At 42.4% G+C, this 22,127-nt stretch overlaps 1 protein-coding gene across 6 annotated transcripts in view; it reads left to right on the top strand.

Annotated features, from left to right (window-relative positions):
- Positions 1-2,773: 2,773 nt before the first annotated feature.
- The window catches only part of PLCE1 (phospholipase C epsilon 1), a 125,938-nt gene continuing 106,584 nt past the window's right edge, over positions 2,774-22,127 (top strand). For 2 of the 6 annotated variants that reach the window (XM_083614020.1, XM_083614025.1), the window contains exon 1: positions 12,939-13,504. The gene's annotated coding sequence lies outside the window, so the exon portion shown is untranslated. Of the gene's footprint in view, positions 2,847-7,928; positions 7,978-12,938; positions 13,505-13,696; positions 13,826-17,359; positions 17,500-22,127 lie in introns of those variants that run through there. The other 4 variants (XM_083614021.1, XM_083614024.1, XM_083614023.1 and 1 more) reach the window with 4 other exon arrangements.

Below are 22,127 nucleotides of genomic sequence, written 5' to 3' on the forward strand. Positions count from 1 at the left end.
GTCTGTCTGTCTGTCTGTCTGTCTGTCTGTCTATCATCTATCTAGCTCATCTGGATATATGGTGAAATGGTGAAAATACTTGCTAAAAAGGACAATTGTGTTAATGCAGAATGAAATTTGTTGCTTTTAGACTGAGACTGCACATGTACATGTGCTCCTAGAGAAAAGTAATGTTTCCCTCTGTTTTCTTTTACCTTTGAAATGTAGTGCCTGGTTTTGTTTGACTAGACTTTGACCGTGCTTATTGGCTCATTGGGTGTGTTTGTTTTTGTCAGAAAACCGTGAGACAGAGCAATGATGGGATTAAAATTCTAATGAATGGTAGGAAGGACTCTCTTAATTTAAAGAAATGCTTCCTTATTTCCAGGTCTTTCTTTGCATCATTATTGTTTCTGCAAATATCAGAAATGTGGAGCGAAAAGACCAGTCTTGCAAATGAATAAATGACTTATTCAAACCGAGTCTCTGATAAGCAAAGGGAAATCAAAGTAGGCAGCTCTAAGAAGTTTGCAGCATATTGGATAGAGAAATTATGTACTGGTTATGGTATTCCAAGGCCATCAAGGCAGCATTCGTGTACTTCCCCAACTTGATTCCCATGACCACTGTGAGATAGGGCCAAATTACATATGACATGAAATAGGACATGATGGAAGGGGAGTTTCACCCCTTTCCCTCTGCAACAGTTTCTGTGAAAATCCCCCTTCTCCAAGCTATTGCTAGCTCTAGGAGGGAGAGACTAGTTGGTACCAAAAAGAGCTTCCTTTCTAGGGCTAACAGCAACTTCGAATGGAAAACAATTTCTATTAGGACAACAAGGGGAGAGGAAAAATTACAATTCCCTCTTCAGGTTGCCCACCAACCATGATCATACTCTCAGCACTTGCTATTTACCACTACAAAATTGTGGAGACAGAGTTTTGGGCAGCATGAATCTTACTAGTTTGTCTAAGGCCACACACAATGAGCTTCTTGGCTAAGCAGGGATTTGAATCAGGTCTTCCTGGTCCAAATCCAAAACTCTTACCACTACAATACACCTTATTTATTCTTTCCCAATATGGTATACACTACAGGTATCTCACTTATGCTTGTCCATTCCTCCATCAATAAAAGTCAACTTCACTCCACATGAATTTGTTCTATATCAAGTGTGTTCTTTTAGTTTCTGACTGAAATATTTTGCCTGTTGATTGGCTCTCTCCATAATAGGTTTGCCAAAACAATGCTTTCAATTTCTGAGACTCTAATCTTTTTTTAACTGAAACGAAATAGGAGACTGGATGTTGAATGCAAAGTTTATTGATCCTAAACAATGAATATGTACATGCCTTCAGCCAGCCTATTGGCATGGACATATGTTGAAATAACATTCTCTATCAATTGATTCACAAGGTATTTGTTGTTGTTTAGTCGTTTAGTCATGTCCGACTCTTCATGACCCCATGGACCAGAGCACACCAGGCACTCCTGTTTTCAACTGCCTCCCGCAGTTTCGTGAAATTCATGTTGGTAGTTTCGTCCTCTGTCGTCCCCTCCTTGTGCCCTCAATCTTTCCCAAAATCAGGGTCTTTTCCAGGGAGTCTTCTCTTCTCATGAGGTGGCCAAAGTATCACAAGGTATAAAATCGAATCAAAATTGTTCAGATTTAGATTAAATATTTATACCCCACTCTTCTGTTAAAATAACACCCAAAGCAGCTTGCAATAAAACAACAAAAAATATAAAAGGATAATACAACATAAAATACTAAAATTATATATTCAAAATTAGATTAAGCAGGAAAGTTTATTCCTGGTCTAGGGGTGACCCAATGAGTACAGAGCCCAGGGATGTGTAAGATCTAGGAGAGAGGGAGACTATGCAAGCCCCTTTAGCAGAAACCATAAATTTTATTGGCAGCTCTGAAGCAATACTGCATCATCATATGTGACTGGCACATGTAACCAATGGGAACTGGCATGTGCAGCCAATGCAGAATGTAACCCCTCCACTGCCCGTCAGAGGATGTCATCAGAGTGATGTCAGCTGATTGGCAGGTGGACATGTTTTTTAAAAAACGGCTTTGTGGGACAGGATTGGCCTGCAAGCCAGTGGTGCCCCACCCCTGATGTAAATGATATCCTATTGCCATTGCCAAAAATACTCCTGAGTCTGGCAATAGTGTTTTCCACTGCCCACTTCATCCTAACTTAGCAGCTCACACAATCCTATATCCACAACATCCAAGTTCCTTTGATCATAGTTCCTGACTCGTTTGTGCTCAGTTTATAGATTCTACTGCTCCAATATAGCAACTTGCTTTTGTTTAGCCTTTCTCTCACCTCCATTCATCTCCATCTCTCTTTACCTTTGCTCTGAAACGGCTACTCGTGGGACTTGAGAGCTGGCTGGCTTTGCTAGGCTAAGGCAGACATACTAGAAGAGAGTGGTACACATTTAATAAGGCCGTCTGCTAGCCACATGGTGAGTCAATTTGTTAGTCAGAATTAGGGTGGTCAGGGTTCCCCTCCCACTGTTGCGGAGCCAATTTTAAAGCGAGGTGGATATGCCTCCTTCACTACGCCAGCACCCGACATCTTAAACTGCTGATTCGCCTCCCTCGCGTGGTGTTTTGGTCTATTCAGTATGCATGGCTTTAGCAGTAGGGAGACCCAGATTGGCTGCCAGCTCGAAATGTTGCGCAAGATCACATTTCCTGACCATCTCGCCCCACTTTCAGCTGTTCTTCAGATGTAAAAGTAGCAAGCAAATCAGTGTGGGCAGAGGGGAAGGGATTGCTGAGTCATGACCTGTGGGCGACGCACATTCTGGTGACAAGCAGAGTTTCAAAACTTTCTCCAACTGTGAGTTTCCTCCTTTAAAAGATCAGGCTGCTTTTCAGAACTCTTGCGAGGGCCCTCTTGAATTACTAGGACTGGACTTTTATGGTCATAAAAGCTGTCTGCGGTAGGGTTATTAATTTGTTGGTAAATGTGATCAGACTGCCCCAGAGCACTGCAAGCTTTGCATTTGTTGTCCACGATCCATATGTTTTTGAGACTGCAACACGTTTTGCCATTATCTCAAAAAGACGGCGCTTCATAAGTATTCTGCCTCCCTGAATTGTACCTTGAGAATTCCTCCTGCTATTTTTTAATTTCTGATTTATATTATAATTCAAAATGGTTAAAAGATCCCTCAGAACAGGAATCTTTGCCTGCCCATTCCTGCTCTCAGCTTATTTCAGTAGTAGTAGTAATAGTAATAGTAGTAGTAGTAGTAGTAGTAGTAGTAGTAAAATAAAATAAAATAAAATATGTGCCTCTCATCTGGCTGGGTTGCCCCAGTCATCCTGAGTGACTTCCAGAAAATTAAAACATCAAACATTAGCCCTACCTCTGATGCCACAGTTGTCGTCTTCATGAATTCCTTGAACTTCTGAAGCAAAACATATTCTGCGATCTCAACCTGACTCCTCCATCCATATGGCACACTACAAGCTTTCCTGGTAAAGCACAAGTTGTCTGCACACCCTAGCTTCCTATGAATCATTCACAATTCTGAGTCTCTCCTAATTTTGCTGCTATAAACTGCTGGAAAATACTGATAATTTCCCAAGAGACAGCAGTAGGGTTTTACTAGAAATATTCTAACTCCAGGAGATTTGTCTTAAATCACAATGTTGTCTGTGGTATGAACTTCTTGATGAAGATACTTTCTTAACGGCAAACCACTGGTGGAAAAAGTGTAATTCTCTCCACATGCATAACCATTTTGTACAACAACTATCAAATCCTCTTCTGGATATTCACTAGCCAGTTCAACTAAAAGCACTTCTAGGGCTGTGTTTAAACCAAAGCAAGCCCCGCATTAGGTAGAATGAGGCTGCTTCACCAGACAGGTTTTTTAGGATGTCATGAAAGGGCAGAAAATTGTATTATCGTTGTATTTTCACTCCTGGGGAGAGGCGCTTGTGTATTCATATTGACCTGAGCAGGGGGTACCTGCATGACCACGGTAGTCAAGGCATTGGCCACTTTAAGGCTGGACTACTGCAGTGGACTCTACATGGGGCATCCCTTGCAGTTGGTTTGGAAATGGCAATTGGTGTCGAATGCTGCAGCATGATTACTAACTGCAGTGAGGTTCTGTCAACATATTACACCTCTGCTTAAAGATCTGTGCTGGCTGCTGACCTGTTATTGGGCCAAGTTCAAGATTTTACTAGTATATAAAGATCTTGGCACATTGGAGCCAGTTTATTTGAAGGATTAACTCTCCTCTAGGAGCCTGCTCAACCACTTTGATCTGCAGAACTCGCGTAAAGTATGTTTTCTGCATCTCTTAGGAGCTGATCTCTTGCCATGGCAGGACCTAGGCTTTGGAGAGCCCTTAACATTCATCTGGACCCCATGCTATATTGGTTTAGATTAATTTAACATCCATTCTTATGGGATCTGAACTGCTTGGGATTAACCAGGAAAAAGATCTTGAAGTCATGGTGCCTAACTCAATCAACTCTAGAGTGTAGCAATAATAATAATAATAATAATAATAATAATAATAATAATAATACCCTGCCCATCTGGCTGGATTCCTAATTCCATGCAGGGTTGGAAAATAAAGTGGCCTGTATCTCCATGATTTTATATTAAATTCTCTTTCTGCTTAGTGCCCTATACATTGCTCTGTTACTTCTTATTACATTTTTACTGGATGTTCACATTTAGTTGTAATGTTTTAAACAATAACTAGTACACGGAAATACTATTAAAAAAAATTGAAACTTTTGCTGTTATCTGCTGCTTTCAATCAATATTTTATTTATATTTATGAAGTTATAAATCACTTTATCAAAACAAAATCTCTAAGTGGTGCTATTCTAAAAGACAAAGAAAGAAGACAACAATTCAATAGTATCCAGAAACTAATAATAGAATACAGGATTGCTCACAACTTTAAATTTAGCAGGCTGCCTGGAGAAAAAGATACCTACGCAGGCCCACTGTGTTGAAAGTTTTTTTTAAAAAAATAGTAATGCTTAATAATCCCCAATAATTAAATAACACATGTGGTGTTTAAACATTCCTTCTCTTTTTTATTGTACTAGCCCAATACAGTACAGCCAATTTCATTTTTCTTTTCTTGCACAGTGATTGGTTGGCAAGCTTCATGGAAAGCTGTGTAAGTACTCTTACATTCAAAACACCTAATCAGACTGCCTGAATCTGAGAAAAGCAATAATGTATTGGAATCTGAATTAAATGTGTCACTGCCTCCTGGAAAATATAAACTCTGCCGTTATTGTGTTCCGTAGGATGCTTCACTTACTTTTTCTACAGGAGTTTTAAACATAGAAAATGGAGTTAACTGCATATCAGGATGAAATTCTCTTATCAAACTTACCATCGCTGTTGACATATGAGTTGGAGAGCTCACATCATATAATGTCACACTTTGAGTATAGATGCTGCACTAAACAGCTTCCCTGGAGAGCAAGGGTTAACCAAGAAAGGGTCCTCTAGATCAGCAAACTTTTTCAGCAGAGGGCCGGTCCACTGTCCTCAAACCTTGTGGGGGGCCGGACTATATTTTGAAGAAGAAAAAAATGAACAAATTCCTATGCTCCACAAATAACCCAGAGATGCATTTTAAATAAAAGCTCAAATTCCACTCATGTAAAAACACCAGGAAGGCCCCACAAATAACCCAGAGATGCATTTTAAATAAAAGGACATATTTTACTCATGTAAAAACATGCTGATTCCCGGACCATCCATGGGCTGGATTGAGAAGGCAATTGGGCCAGATGCGGCCCCTGGGCCTTAGTTTGCCTACCCCTGCTCTAGATGTTTTTGGACTCCAACTCCTACTAGCCTTAGCATGACTGATGTTTGGAGCTGATGGGCATTCATGGAATCATAGAACTGTCGAGATGGAAGGGACGTTGAGGGTCATCTAGTCCAATCTGCTGCAATGCAAGAATCTCAACTTGGGCTGCAGGTTAGCCACCTCTGCTGTATTGGCTGCATGATGGCTGTAATTTTTTTGAAGTGACGACAATGCAAATTATCAACACTACATGGACAGCCTCCAAATTCTTAGTAACACTTCCTTTTTTTTTCTTTTTTTTTTAAAATAAATGTTTATTAGAGTTTTACAAAACATAAAGATCAAACACTACATATACCAACACAAAACAACAACAACAAAAAATTCACACATAATCCAGAAAAAGAAAAAAGAAAAAAGAAAAAAAAATCCACTTTTAACTTCCAAAATTTCGTATTCCTCTTTCCTGACCTCCTCACATCTCCCTTTTTTGTGTTCCTCTTTATTCCGTCAGATTCAGCAAATTCTAACCCTCTTTCAAATTTCATTTATAATTATAGGCTCCCACTTATAAAGACTCTAGTTTCCCCTCTTAGTAACACTTCCTTTGGTGATACACCTGTTTCAAATGTAAAGTGTAATGATCCTCTTAAAAATAGATTTATGATTATGTCTTAACACCTTGTTCTGAAAAGCTAATTTGAACCTGGACAATATTCAATAGGTTCCTTTGACATATTTGCTTTCAGTACTCGATTTCAAGGTTGTCCGCTATAATAATATAATATAATCATACTGTCATAGACTTTTGTATGGCTGTCAGCTTTCATTGGATCTTTCTTTTTGGATCTTTCTTCACAAACTTAAGCTATTATCAACTGTTGCAGCCCTCTTCCTGATGAGTTCAGGAGCTTGGGATCTGCAGCATTTACCTGAGTTTCTTTTATTGTCTCGTGGATCCACTTCAGGACTGAGTCTTACCTATAAAGCTCTAAATATACTGGGTTTTGACATACATTGGATATTTGCTTCTAAGCTATGCGGAGGTTTTCCACTTCAGGCAGCAAATGTCTTGGGCTGGCCCTGTCAGAGGGTATTCACAGTGGCTGTTCCAAAACCGAGCACCACCTTTCCTCTGGAGACACAACAGGCTCAAGTCTTAGAGAAATGGGCTTTGACTCTAAGTCAGTTTTCAGTTGGCTTTTGATGACTAGGAACCAGTGGGCGTGACTATTGAATTTTAAGGTTTATAAGGCTGTTAAATCGTATCTAGTGCTGTGTGCATGTAATTCCACTGACTTCTATTTTCTCTCCTCCCTTTGCCCAGCCCCCAACCGTCCAGATCTGAATGGGGGTGGGCTGGGGGGCTGCGGAAGGCAGTAGAAAGAGAGGAAGCTCCATTGCATGCACAGAAGTCTCTTGCACTAGCAGAGTTGCAGCATCAGATACAGCCCAGTGCTGGAGGATACGATGAATGACCATTTCTGCTCAATAAATAATTGAAGAAAACCCCTCAGGCGACATCTGATCGCTGTCAGCTTTTGAAGTTTCACATTTTACAACTGATATCCAACAATATTTTATAGGTTATCATGTGGGATGTTTGACTTTCATTCTACATGTAACTTGGGCTGCAGTTCTGCGCACACTTTCTTGGAAGTAAGTTCCATTGAACCCAGTGGAACTTACTCATTGAACATGGTGGCACTTACTTCTGAGTAAAACAGGTTCAGGAATGGGCTGCTGACCTTTGAAATCTGTATGCCAGCATGTGCTATTCTATAAATAATATTTGATTTATTACTAACTCACTACTACGTATGCAGCATACTATATATGTTGGTGTGTGTGTGTAATAAATAGTTGTCGCTGCTTAATTCCTGTGTTTGGAAAACTCTCCCCGTGTAATGGAATCTCTAGCCTCTCTTCTGTGGCAGTCTGGGGGCCAGCTGTGGTTGCTCTTGTTGCTTCCTGTGACAGACATGCTCTCTCTGCAAAGGCTTGGAATGCTCTTTGCTTTATTATTTATTTAAAACTGAAACTAAGAGACTCATGCTATCAGCTTACTACTGATGACATATCACTAGCACTGAGAAAACTGTTGGATGCACTGCATGATGGATTTACTGATGCACAGACCAAATGAGTTCCAGGAGATGGCAGGTTTGACCGTTTGCAAAGTAGGAGCTTATGTGTTCAAATAGCCCCATTTGGGAGCAATGTTTATTTAATCCAAGATAAAAATGAAGATAAAGATTGGGCATGAAAGTATATAAATATTTAGGCATTATATAGACTAAAGATGTGAGACAGCTTAGAAGGTGGAATTTTGGTCTGCAAATAAAGCAGGCAAAAAATTAGTTTACAAGGTGGGAACAGTTGAAGCTTGTCGTTTTGGGGGATGTTTTAAAATGGTGATTTTGCTCAAAGTCTTGTTTGGGCTTTTAGCCTTTGCCTGTTCAACTAGGTAAGGAAAGCATTTGGAGTTGGCAGAGAAAACTGGAAAACTTTTATTCCAGAGGGAAGAGCATTAGGCTGAACAAAAAGACTTTGTATAGGTAGACAAACAGTAGTTTCCCATACCTATGTCTAGATTATGAGTTGGCCCAAATTAAACGAGGCTTCCTTTTGAAGGGTAATCCCCTTCAAGACAATTGGGGGTAGGGGGCCGAGGAAGATCATACGTTTAAAACCGATAGCTTTCACCCCAAAATCCCAGGAACTGTCGTTTGTTCAGGGTACAGGGGATCGTAGCTCTTTGAAGGGTAAACGACAGCTCCCAGTTTTATTAGAGTGAAACTGTGTGCTGTCATGTGATCTCTCCTTCCTGAATGTTGTGTTAAAAAATAATGCATGTGACCTATTTACGGCATTAGGAGATTTGAACCTCTGCCTGCAGAGGACTTGCAACAGTGGGGGTCAATGGACTCATTGCCATCTGCACCACAAGAGTGGGAGATGCTATGGGGTCATTGTGTGTATTGTGAATGCAAGAAGGTGACCTTCTGCAGGGATATTCCCATCATTGCGAGTTCACAGGCTCCCTCTGTGTGGGGGCAAGACTTGGTGGGTGCTTTTGCTGGTATAGCCCCTGATTGGTGAGCTTTGATTGTGATTTCCGGCTGCTCAAAATCCATATTCCCACATCTGCTCTTTTTCATTCCAACACTTTTGTGCAAACCATCTAGTTAACCCTGCAGAGGGTTTAGCTTGTATTAATGAGAGCAAGCTACAGCTCTTTCAGTTTTATCTGGAATATGGCACCAGCAATTTTTATGCTTCCTTAATAAAGTCTGCCTGGATTTTTATTATTATTAAGTCGTAATAACCCCTTCAATTATAATAAATCTTGGAAAACCACATCAGTTCAGCAGTTTTAATTAGAAAAGCACAGTACTGAGTTCTTGTTCATCCATCAGACGACATAGCTAAAGTGGCCCTGTGTTTTTTCCAGTTCTAAATTGTGTAATGGGAGTGGGAACTCCAAAAACCTGTTCATTTACATTCATACCTCAAAACAACAGGTTTTTTTAACACTTGCACAAATACTCTTGTGTGAGCGAGCAGTTTAATAGGTTCTAGAGAAACTGTTTTGCAGTTTTACACAAACTTTCCAGACCTCAGAGTTGGACTAATGGTTTGAATTCTGTTTTCTACTATATTGTAGTTGGTGCCTCACTGGTGCAAGGGCATTTCAAAGTGTTTTTATTGTCATTTGGGAATGACCCAGTTATTGTATAATATCACTTTTCACAAGTTATGCTGTTCCCAATTTAAATATCACGGCACACCTCTGAACGTATTTTGGAAGGACCCACCCCCCATCCCCCAATGTATGCACTTTACCTTCCCTGGGTGTTGGTTCATAGTGTTCTGCGGTTAGACTTATATGCTTGCTTGATTTATCCATTTCAATATTTTTATTCTGCATTTCATAGAAGGAGGCATCCAAGTTGGTTTTCAAGAACTGAAAACCAGGCACATGAGGAGAAGCTAATAACAAGGTATAGCAAATTTTGCAGCAGGCAGTCAGCAGCTTAATATACAGCAGCAGGGTTCAAGAGCCAAACCATAAGTCTGCTGGAATGAAAGTGCTTGGAAAGGTATTTGGTCTCATACTTAAAGGTCATGAGCCAAGGGACTAATCTAATCTCCTAGTGCAAGAAATTCCACAGTCAGCCTAGACTCCACAATGGGGGATGATGCCCTCTTCCATGTCTCTTCCAACTATATGTCTGAGATTGGCAGAACATTTAGCAGAGCCTCCTCTTAAGAGATGGTACAGTGCCCCCTAGCACAAAGGAGCCAGGATACTCTTTACCTCTTGAGCAACAGCCAGAGGCTGCATCCACAGATGATACCCTACATGATGGATCTCCAATGGCAGGGGCTCTACTTCCCCTTATCAGGACCCCCACTTCAGCTCTGGAAGCCCCCTCCGCCTCCATCAGGATTCCAGGCACAGCAGCTCTGAAGGACCCAGGCTGAAGCACATCTCCCATGAAGATCTCCAAAAGGGCCTTGGCTGAAATTCATCTATCTGGTCTCTCAACTATGTAGTCTACTCAGGAGTGAGAGGCAGCAATTCCCACACATGTTGTGGATCCTGGCCCTGAGTAGTTCCAGGCCCTCAAAGATTCAACAGTCTCTAGTTACATGGTGCCGGTACAACATCTTTCTGACGTAGTTCCTTACTTGGCTTTAAGGTTTCAGCTCCTTGCCTGCAAGTTGCAACCTATAAGTTGGGAACAAGACAGTAGTTCCACCTTTCCACATTACTGTGTATTCCTGCCTCCTGCTCTGTCCCTAGCCACACAAAGGAATTGCTTTGTATACAAGACATTCATTCATGTTGGCCTCACCTCTACAATGCATTGGCAGTGTGTTTTTAACATTAAACACACACACACACACACACACACACACACACCTTAACATGCATGTAATCATAATGTCTATATAAAGTAAGGCTTTGGGACTACATGTCAGGTGATCAGCTTCAAAGACCAAATCAGCCTTTTAGCACCTTTACTTGAGGGTGACTTCATTGTAAAGATGCATAGAATCAGCTGGCCTGCCTCACACCAGCCAGCAGAGATCCTGCTGTGTTGACAGATGGTCATAATATACCGTAGTTGAAGTGAGCCTTGTTCTAGATGCCTGTGTAGCAAGTCTCAAGTGGTAAGATGAACAGCAATCTGATAAATAACATGGACAAGGAGGACTTACAACTTTGGAGCAGCATATTGATCAATAAGTGCTCTTTAGAAATGTCCGTCATGAAAAAATGGACCTAAAAATAACATAAGAATACTGCCTAACAAGATTAGTAAAGAGACTAATGGAATTATACAAATGGGCTTATTCATATAGGCACACTATCTGAACTAGCTCAGCTTATTTTAAATAGTCCCAGAGAAAATGGACATAAAATGCCTTTATAGGATTTCAATCTGCTAGAAAAATGGCAAGCTTCACAGGTCTGCTTTTAAAATTGACGGTGGAAGTTGGAGTAGGGCCAGCTCATCTATTGGACAAAAGGGGCATTTGTGCCTGGAGCAAGGAACACATCTGCAGTTACCACAGAAGTATGGTGTCTGTTTGGACTCTCCGAGTATCGATCAAACTTTTGCTAGACGGAACTTGAAACAGTATTTGCCATTCTGAAAATAACGCCTCAAGAGCATGTGGATATAGTTGCTTCAATTTTTTTAACTGAAGCATGAAACTGGATCTTGACATAATCTTGTCATTATGTTTACTTTCAGGATGAACTTGTGTTAAAGATTTATCTAGTGACACAGCTATTTATTGATGGACCGTTATGAAGGGAATTGCATTGGCCACTGATATCTGGACCCACCTAACACATACAAATCAAGCTGTCATATTTGAATAAGGTAAGTCACAGGTTGCTTGGGAGTCCAAGATCCAGAAGTGATGCTGCCAAAGTCCTTGGAGGGAGACAGCAAGCCAAGCGTGCTGCCTTAAGTTTGCTAGCTGACAGCTGCCCAGCTGACCATTGTATGTTCATGGAAAGTAGGAAATAAAACTGAGGCACATGAAAATTTCCTAAGTCAGAAGCAAGGACCAGTCAAAGCATAAATTAAAAAATTAAGGCTGCAATCCTATGCACAACTGGGAGCAAGCCCTTCTGGGCACAGTAGGACTTGCTTCTGGAAACATGCAAAACACCAAATCAACAGCAGTGTTAATACAAAAAGCAGTAACCCTTTAATAAAAATATCAAGAAAGGAGCATAGCAATGCTCTTCTGGTATTACGTATGAGTAGCTCTTTGTGATGGTCTGGACACACTTAAGTCCCCTGCTAGTTAGTAGTCCATATGGAAATTATCATTTCCTTTGGTTTCAGTGGGAGTTAAGCATGTGCTTAAATTTATCCTGTTAAAGTCAACACAAGTTTAAAAGTGCTTTAACTGTTAAAAGCTGGGCACTGCCCTTTATTTTCCTCCACTTAAATATTATATTAACTTGTAAATGTTATTGCCACAGCACTAATAAAACGCTACTAACCTTTGATTTGTATCCCATCTGTACAACATTTAAAAACTATTCCCAACCCATCTCAAGCTAAATGGCTTCATAAGACAGAAAATAGTTTTGCTCAAACTGCAGTGTAGAGTGGTGCAATATGGTTTCTGGATAAAGTAACCATGTCTAGTGTATTCAGAATATGTTTTGGTATATGGCTGATGCACAGCAGTAAAAGTGAATTGTAAAAGTTCAGACCCACCCTACTTTTTCTTTTCTTTTTTAAGTAATGATGTGTTCCTGATACTGGAAGAGAATGTAGTAAATTAACTGCAAGTTTTACAGCCCAGTTCTGGGATATGGTCTCCACATACCATAATTATGAAAATTGCCATGCTCTTCGTATATAAAAGTCCAGAATAAAATGGTCCACTGCCTTCGGCCAACTTTTGTTTCTCAACTTGAGAAATTAACGTTCCAAAAAATTCCCTTGTTTGGCTTGGGGTGTGTGTGTGATCTTTTGCATGCAAAGATGTCCAGTCCAGTCAAATGGTAGTTTTCCAAAAAAACAGATGGAAACTTCACAATATCTCCCCCCGCAAACACACACACTGCCCCCTCTCCAAAGAGCCCTTTCAGTTTACTGCCTTTCTTCCCATAGATAATAGCTGGCAGCAGGGTACAGGGCCGAGGCTGTACGCTCCACTTCTGAACAAAGTCCTGAATCGAGCCATTGTTTCCACTGCGATAGCCTGCATTTTTTCACTGGACAGAGAAAGCAGGGTGTAAAAAAGGCACCTTGTGTAAAACTGTTGGCAGGGCTTGGAAGTGAATTAAGAGCTCCACAAGGTCTGAGCGCGGCAGCTCGGCTCGCTCATTGAGCCCTGGAAGCCCAGTCAGCTCAGACATTCCAATGCAGTGAGGCAGCAGCGGGGACTCACTCGACACACACACGAGAGAGCAAGGCAGCCAACTCCTCGTCCAGAAGCGGCAGATCAGCCGATCTCCTCCTCCTCTCTCCTGAGTCCGCATACACAATCGGGGGACGAGGTGGGTTGGGGGTGGGAGGCAGGAGATGAAAGGTAGACGCGATGGCTCGGGACCAGGTCCTTGCCTGCAAAGATGTGGGGATCTGCTCGCCGTTCACTGAGAACGACGGATCGGGACTCCGAAAGGCAAGCCTCGCGCGCCTCGAAGGTAAGAGGATGACTTGGAAACTTGGAGGGGACTCAGCTGTTTCTTTCCTGCTTAGTTTTTTTTAGCGCCCCGCTCCAAAACAAAAAAAATCTGATCCTCCCCTGTTCTGCAAGTGTTGATTATTGGATTGATTTAACACACAAAAGACACCAGATCTTTTGTGAGTTATCTCGACCACTCTGCTCATTACAGATCCAGGGCATTAAATAACTCGGGACTCCCCGCGCGCGTGCAAACGCACACACGAGACCCAGTTTGCAAGATCCCGGGCAAAATCCGATGAGTGCATCGAGGTGCTGAGCTGTGAGCCCTTCTCCAAAGGTATCCCTGCCCCTGTTTTCGAGCCGGAGGGGGCGGGGGAGAGTTGCCTCCCGGAACTGAAACCTTAGAGGGGCACATTGTAATAGACCTGGATGGACCGAGGGAAATACGAGACAAGTCTGCACAGTGCAGACTGGCTGCTGGAGACTGATGCGTCGGAAGAAACGGCAACAGAGGCAGCGGCGGAGCTTCTGTCTCTGCAGTCCAACGAGGGGAGTACACGTGTATGTGCGTGCGCACGTGTAAAAGTTCCCAAAGAAGGAAAGCTTTGCGCAAGTGCTTAGCTCACTGGCCTGGCTCTGCTTGCCGTGGCAGATACTAATCTCCTCCACCGTGACCTGGCAGGTGTGTGGTTGGGCGGAGAAGGGAAATCCCTTCCGTCCCGTGGGAAGGCGCTTGATCTCACAATGAAAAGGGTTCGCTCCCAGGCGGTCCCTGCTAGGGAGGCGGAGGTGGGAGGAAAGAATGAATGAATGAACGAACGAACGAACACCCTTTAGAAAGGGCTTCCCGCACTCCCGATTATTCAGTGACCAAAGTGGAGAACAAGAGGAAGGAAGCCGACTCCTTTCCATCCCTTGGCCTGCAGGGTCGCTTTAAGGGCAGCTCTGTTTGTCTGTTTGAAAGGTTTTGTCACCTTTCAATAGATGTGGAATCGTCGCCTGCAAAAAGGGGGAGAGGGAGGAGGACCGGCTGTCTCCGGGTGAGGATGCTAATCTTTCCCCACATGGTGTGATAGTCTTTGAAGATTTCCTAAAGGGAGGAGAAAAGGGTTCCTTTTGCAACGCTTCTTTCTTCTTCTTCTTCTTCTTCTTCTTCTTCTTCTTCTTCTTCTTCTTCTAAAATTACACCCACCTCTTCCTGCGCTGAGCGACTGTGTAGGAAAAGAGGGGGAAATGATGAATGGAGGAAGAAAGGATGAAGACGTTTGGCTGCTGGTATGATTTCTCAGCATCAGTTTCTTGCATCATACATTCGTGAATCCCAGGTGTTGCATACAGCCCCCATCTCTTCCCTCAAAGTTGTCCTTCAGGGATGTTCCAATGGGCAATATTTTGCTCATTGGGAGATGTGATACTCTCCTTCTACATTAGTTGATACTGTTGGGGTTTGTACTAGGGTAGAATGTGCAGTAATTTAAAATGTGGGAGGTGTTGTTGGCTATGAGAGATGCTCAGGTCTTCCCATCTTGCTCACTTATTTTCCGCTAATTTTCAGTATAACCAGGGGGTCCAAAATCCTGTGGTCTGCCATAACAAAATTAACAAGCTTAGTCATTAAAGCCAACGTTCACAATGGAATATTGATTTCTGTTTTTGAATTGCACAGAACTTTTCCTGTGGCTGGATGTTAGAAAAAAAAGAGGATTTTAAACACAAGAAATAAATTTATTTTTTATAAATTGGATAGCTCCGAGTGAGGTCATGGTATTAAGTCATTTTAGTTGCATATTGTTTCAGCCTTGAAAATGGAAAGTGTGAGTCTTGAAAATTATTTGAAAACTCTACTGATCTTTCCCACTGTTATAACTCCAATACTGAAACACTTTGTAATTATTAAAAAGCAAATGTCTGGCCTGCACTTTGATAGCCTTATGTAGGTGTTCAGTGCTCATGAAAGGTGATGGTCCATGATTGGATCGGATAGCCCTGCCACCCAGTGCATATCTAGGGGTTGGCAAAATTGGCCCTCGCTGGGAGTGGAGTGCAGACCCAGAAGGGGTGCAAAAATCACCCCCAAAATGTCTCCAGTTATCTGTTTAAGGTCTTGAATTTAGACAAGAGCTGGGAGCTGAGCGATAGGAGAAAAGGCAAAACGGTATGAAGGCAGACTACTGGAGTGTATTATGTATATGTGTATGGTGACATGCCACTATTATTGTGAGATCAAACATGGGAGAATCTTTCCATCCTTGCACATAAGGTATGTGGGATTTTTTGCCCTTCCTCCTCCTCACCTTGCCTTGACTCCCGATGCTTTGAGTACTTGGACCTCGTAAAATGTAGTAATTTCTAATGTGGCTATTGCAGTAAAGTGATGGGGGGGCGCATGCTGAAACATCTCCCTTCCGAGGGTGCAAGGGACCCTAGGGTATGCCTCTGCCTAGAGACCCACACATTTCCCACCCCTCAGCTAAAGCCTTACTGGTTTGTGAGTTGCACAAAACCCTTCCTGCAAATGAATGCACAAGAAAAATAAAACTGTGAAAGTTATTTACCTTTTAATATTATCTTTATGTTCTTGATTAGGCACTAAGATTGAAGATACAAATGCCCCCTTGAAAATAAAATTGCTAAATAACTAAAAATAAAAATAAAAATGCTGCTCTTTTTGGTGTCTTTAGTGTGCAACCAATACAAGCTTGGGACACCTTTTGTGCAGCAATGCCCTTACTGGTGTTAACAATTCATGTTTAGCTTCTATAATGAAAAGTGTATTGGTTCCACACGTCCTTGAAATCAGAACATCTGCCCTAGAAACACCAATTCTGTATATTAGTGCTCTGCTCATGGGACTTATTAAGTGGAAATGCTGCTTTGAGGTCCTAGATGGGCTGGGATTCCTGAAGGAGCATCTCTTGCATAAATCTACTTGAATACACTGATGTGAATACACTCCAGATTTCCCTCCAGACTTATGTCTAAGTTACCCAAACTGGTGTGGTGTTTGAGATTATTTTGGTACCAACAAGGGAAAAAGTGCACACAAAATGGCCCACCCCACCCCTAGGTATACAACTAAGCATGCTTGGTGCTTCTTTGCACTGTCTGTCTGGGTAGCTCACTTGGTTAGATTCAGCATGGTGCTGATAACATCAAGGTTGCAGATTTAATCTAAGCAGAGGTTGGATGGCTGTGATATATGATCTAGTTGAGATTCCTGCATTGCAGGGGGTTGGACTAGATGCTCCTCAGGGTCCCTTGCAACTCTTATGATTCTATGATCCTGTGTTTACTTAGAAGCAAGCCCTAGGGCCTCAGGTAGCAAGCAGTTGTGTCAAAATGTCATATTCTGCACCCACATACATGTGAGAAAAAGAGAAGTAAAATCCATTGTGACCCTGAATAGCCTTCACTTTAGAATAGGATTTGGAGCACTAACAGCTTTGTTGTGACCTTTGCTTCTTGTCTTTAAGGTTCCCAATAATCAACGTTTGTTTGTTTTTTGCTGCGAAACTAAGACCTCCACTTGAATTTGTCACCACATATGCGCGCGCGCACACACACACACACACACACACAGGAAGAAGTAGTTTTAAACTGGTTTTAAACCAGGCCATTGCTTGCTTCTAGTTTCCCAAAAAATGTTCCTTTTCTTCCCATGCTGAAAACCACCCTCAGCTCTACGAAGTTCCCAGGCCTAGCCTTTTAGAGAGCTAGTTGTTGCAGGGTTGGCCGCCATCTCTTCCTTACCGCCTCTAAATTTGTGGCCTAAGCTTTTTCTTCATTTCTGTATGGGAGCATGATGCTTTTTTTGTCCTACTGATCACAAAGAATGAGTCAAAAGTTTCAAAAAAGCTTTCCTTCAGGCTTTTTCAGGAAAAGGAAGGAACTTCTCTATATTGGATTTGGACTGGAGAGACCTTGGGTTCAGATTTCCACTTGGATGTGAAATGCATCATCTTCATCATCATCATCATTAGGCTTTATATACAGTACAGCCTTTTTGCCAAGGTACCCACGACAGTTTTCAGTTTTGCAATACTTGCACCTATTCACCCAAAGTTAAAAATGAGACACACAACCACCTACATTCCCACAACCCTTCTTCTCTCCTCACAGTATAGGCATTGAGACTATATTTCATTTTAGTCTATCTCATAATTTTTTTATCAGCCCACAATACAATGATTTTGAACATGCCACCTTAAACGCCTTGTAAAGAAGATGGTATGATGGTAGTTAATTGTTTTTTATTAATAGTATTTATTTGTATTCCGCCCTTCATTTGTCGATCTCAGGGTGGTTTACAGCATAAAAATACAAGATAAACACAAGAACAAAAGACAAGAAACATAAAAACAAAAACGAAATAAGCAAGGTAAAAGTGAATTGACATTACAAAGTGTCAGTTTTCACATTGGAGCTGGAATTTATGTGGTGGGGGCGGTGATGCAACTTTTGCTTCAGCAATGAAGCAGCACAGACTGTAAGGGCTATAGGAGTTGAAGACTCCATGCTTCCTGGCTCTCAGTCAGGCCCTGATGCGATCAGGGGTTTCTATGTGCTCCTTGTGAGTAGCCTCACACTGGTATCTCTGAAGTTCTTGCCTGAGTTTGCCATCACCTCTGCTTTTGTGGCCCTGGGGGAGAGTGTATGAGAATTGGCTAGGAACCTAGGTAGCTGCTGTGGGGGCCTTTGGTACTGGGAAAGGGATATTCAGTTTTGATGTCTCAATGAGGCCATTAGGAGTTTTGGAGATCTGCTGGAGAGTCCCGGTGCCGTTGCTCTTCATCATAGGAGGCTGTTGAACCCCAACACAAGGTCATATACCCATGAATATTGTGATGGTAAATCTGTTCCACGTTCACAGTAATTAAAGTAGATTAGTAACCTCATTTCACCCATATGTTGCAAGGGTGGAAAACTACACACTAAGTCTGAAAGGGTAGTTGGAGTGTATTAAAAATGTAGCTAATCTGCTTTTTAAAAAAATTCTAAAGTATGGAAAAATAGTGGCTATAGTGTGGGTATTTTCTCAAACTTGTGGCTACCACAACATAAGGGGATATTTTACGGGACTAGTGCTGTTTCACCATCACTTTGTCCTGTGGTTTTCTGGACAGATCCCCCCCCTTGCCCTTCCTTGCTGGTAAACTGCTATGTAATAACGCTTCTGAAAAACTGCTATTTAATTTCACCAGACAAGATTCTGATGGAACATCATTTCATTTCACTTTCAGTTTGTATACCACCTTTCCACATTACTGTACACAAGGAGGAATTAGTACTTCACACATTCAGTAAAGATATGCTATTAAAACAACAACAACCACCCCATATACTCATCTTTAGCATTCCTGTTCCGCTGAACATACATCTCAAAAGCTAACATAATCCCGCCGCCCCCCAGGTGATGGTCCATCATAAATACAAACCCCACATTGGGCAAAAGATTTCTGCATTGCTTGCAGTTGGACTGGATGACCCTCGTGGTCCCTTCTAACTCTATAGTAGTATGATTGTTTACTTACTATATTGGGCTGCAATTCAGAGAAATGTGAGCTTATTTAAATCCCTTTAATAACTTTATCTGGATTGTGCCCTTTGTTTCACTAATGAGCCTAATGTTTTAAATAAACACTTAGCCCATGAAGACTGCAAGCTTTTCTAGGCACAAAATAGGCAGTAATGTGTATGTTTTTTCACATTAAAAAAAAATCTGCAATGGTGTCAATGGTTTTCACATTGCTGTATTAAAAGTGTTGGGCCTAGAACACTTTTTATCGTTGCAGAGAGAAATTCTACTTTCAGTTCAAGTTTAGTTCTGTTCTGTACTTGTACTTATGTATGTTAAGGGTGTGACTTACTGAGTACTCGGTATACAAGTGCAAGAGTCGGTGTCATGTGTTTGCTGCAAAAAGCTTGTGCAAATATTTCCTAGGTTGGGAATTCACAATACTATTTCTGCCCAACATAGACTGTGTTCAGCGGCGGAGGAAGCTGCTCGGGCGCCTGGGGCGGCGCACCCATAGGGGTGGGGTGAACCGCCCATAGGAGTGGGGCGAGGGAGGAGCGAGCTGCCATAGGGGCGAGGCGCACTGCAGAGCCTCTGGAGTCTGCCTGCCTCCTCCCACTCAGCCGCCCTACAGCTGGGGGGGGGCAGGCAGCAGACCATTTGGGCAGCACAGAGCCACCCAGGAGTGATGTGTGGCTCTGGCTCGCTGCAGGCCCCGCGGTGAGTGCCACCCAATATTTTGTCACCCCTCTCAGTGGTGACACCCAGGGCGGCCCGCACCCACCACACCCCCTTCCTCTACCCCTGACTGTGTTAACCATCTTTTCTGAGCATAATTTATTTTTTTTCTTCATTACCATTAGAAATAAGTACAATGCGTTGCACTAGAGCAGGGGTCAGCAACCTTTTTCAGCTGTGGGCCAGTCCACCGTCCCTCAGTCGATGTGGTGGTCCGGACTATCTATCTATCTATCTATATATATATATATATATATATATATATATATATAAAGAATGGCAAACTGCCACATGCAGCGCCTTACTTAGATGTGTCTGGAGTCTTGGAAGCTTGACTACCCTACGTTCTCCTACAAATGGACCTTGAGCTTGTTTGGAGGTTCTAGCAGGGGAGCGCAGCTATCGTATACCCTTGACCGAAGAACGGTACACTCCTTCTATCTGGGATGGTCGTCCTCTTCCACCGAGCGCGCAGCTTCGGGAGGGATGCACATGGAGCGGTGAGGGAGGAAGGGGACACCCGCCTAGCCAGCCAGATCAGCCGAATCAACCCTGGCGATCAATGGGGTGACAGATGTCGCAGCCAGATCGCCCTCACATCCGGTCCGGACTATATTTTGGAGGGGAAAGTGAGCGAATTCCTGTGCTCCACAAATAACCCAGAGATGCATTTTAAATAAAAGCACACATTCAACGCACGTAAAAACACCAGGCAGGCCCCACATATAACCCAGAGATGCATTTTAAATAAAAGGACACATTCTACTCATGTAAAAACATGCTGATTCCCAGACCATCCATGGGCCGGATTGAGAAGGCAATTGGGCCGCATCCGGCCCACGGGCCTTAGGTTGCCTACCCCTGCACTAGAGTGTACTGTACCACTTTAGGCTGCAGGTTACATTTCAAACAAGTCTCTCTTTTTTCTTTGTAAACACCCCCCATGCAATTAGAAGCTTTGATAGCAAAGAGTTGGGCTAGTACCTTTTACCCTGATGCAGGGAAGTGGCGTCGTAGGGTTGTTTGCCATCGCCTGGCGGGCACGTGTGCATGGGCAGGGATGGAGCTCAGAGGGTGACTGAAGCCCACCGTGCCAGCCCAGCCCTCACCACTGGAGCCAAGCAGGTCCACGTTGCGGTGTCTGTGCTGGGGAGTTATATTCCCAGATGTAACTCATGTGCGTTGAATTATGCATCTAACTGACTTCCACAGAATTGAAGTAGTTTACATGTAACGACTTGGATTCCAAGATAAATTACCATATTTTTTGCTCTATAAGACTCACTTTTTCCCTCCTAAAAAGTAAGGGGAAATGTGTGTGCGTCTTATGGAGCGAATGCAGGCTGCGCAGCTATCCCAGAAGCCAGAACAGCAAGAGGGATTGCTGCTTTCACTGCGCAGTGATCCCTCTTGCTGTTCTGGCTTCTGAGATTCAGAATTTTTTTCTCTTGTTTTCCTCCTCCAAAAACTAGGTGCATCTTGTGGTCTAGTGCATCTTATAGAGCGAAAAATACGGTAACTTAAGGAGGTTTGCAGAAGGAAGTCCTCCCCTCCCCTCCCCTCTGCCATGCCTTAAGCTGACTTTTCATAGGATCCAAAGGTGTGCACTTTACCTTAACAGAGTTGCCAATCATTATGTAGTTAATAGACCAAGTTCTTGTTCATTTATTTATTTTGATAGTAAAACATGAATAGTTCCTGTGGTGACATAGAGGTGTATATCTGAATAGTATTTCAAGCATTTATCTTGGAAGAATGTTTTAATTCTACTCCTGTGCACAACTGCTGCATAACTTGCATCTAATAATAGCATCGTTTTTTAACAGATGATTCTCCAGTTGCCTGTGACCTTGCTTAATGCTGGAGGACTTTGCTGTTTGTTTCAGACAGGAGCAGTGCTCTGGTGTGTGATGTTTCCTCCCACGATGTTTGTCTTCATCTGTGCTACTGTGGACAGGAAAAATGCTGTTGAAGTGAATTATGTATGGTAATCTTCAGAGTTCTGCTACAGAACAGCACTTCAGTGACTTAGTTGGCTAACTTCCCCTTCATACCAGGACAGGGCATCAACAGACGGCATTTAAATAATTTTCTGCTTGGATATCATTTTACGGTGTAGAGAATCTTGTTCAGTAGAGCAAAAGGCTGAATGTAAAAAAGCTGATTGTATGAATCGGATGTGTACTCTGGACTTTCAAAAAGCTGTTTTCAAAAAGCTTAAGGAACTTCTGGGTAAGATCCCATTGTCAGAAATACTCAGAGAAGGGAGTCCATGATAGATGGAAGTTTCTTAAAGGTGAGAAGGCACAATTGAAATGTGCAAACAATTCCAGTAAGAAAGAAAAGTGGGAGGCATCTGAAGAAGTTTTTGTGCCTTGAGCTGAGA

This window comes from Podarcis filfolensis, assembly GCF_964270895.1.
Source record: "Podarcis filfolensis genome assembly, chromosome: 5".
Taxonomy (NCBI): domain Eukaryota; kingdom Metazoa; phylum Chordata; class Lepidosauria; order Squamata; family Lacertidae; genus Podarcis; species Podarcis filfolensis.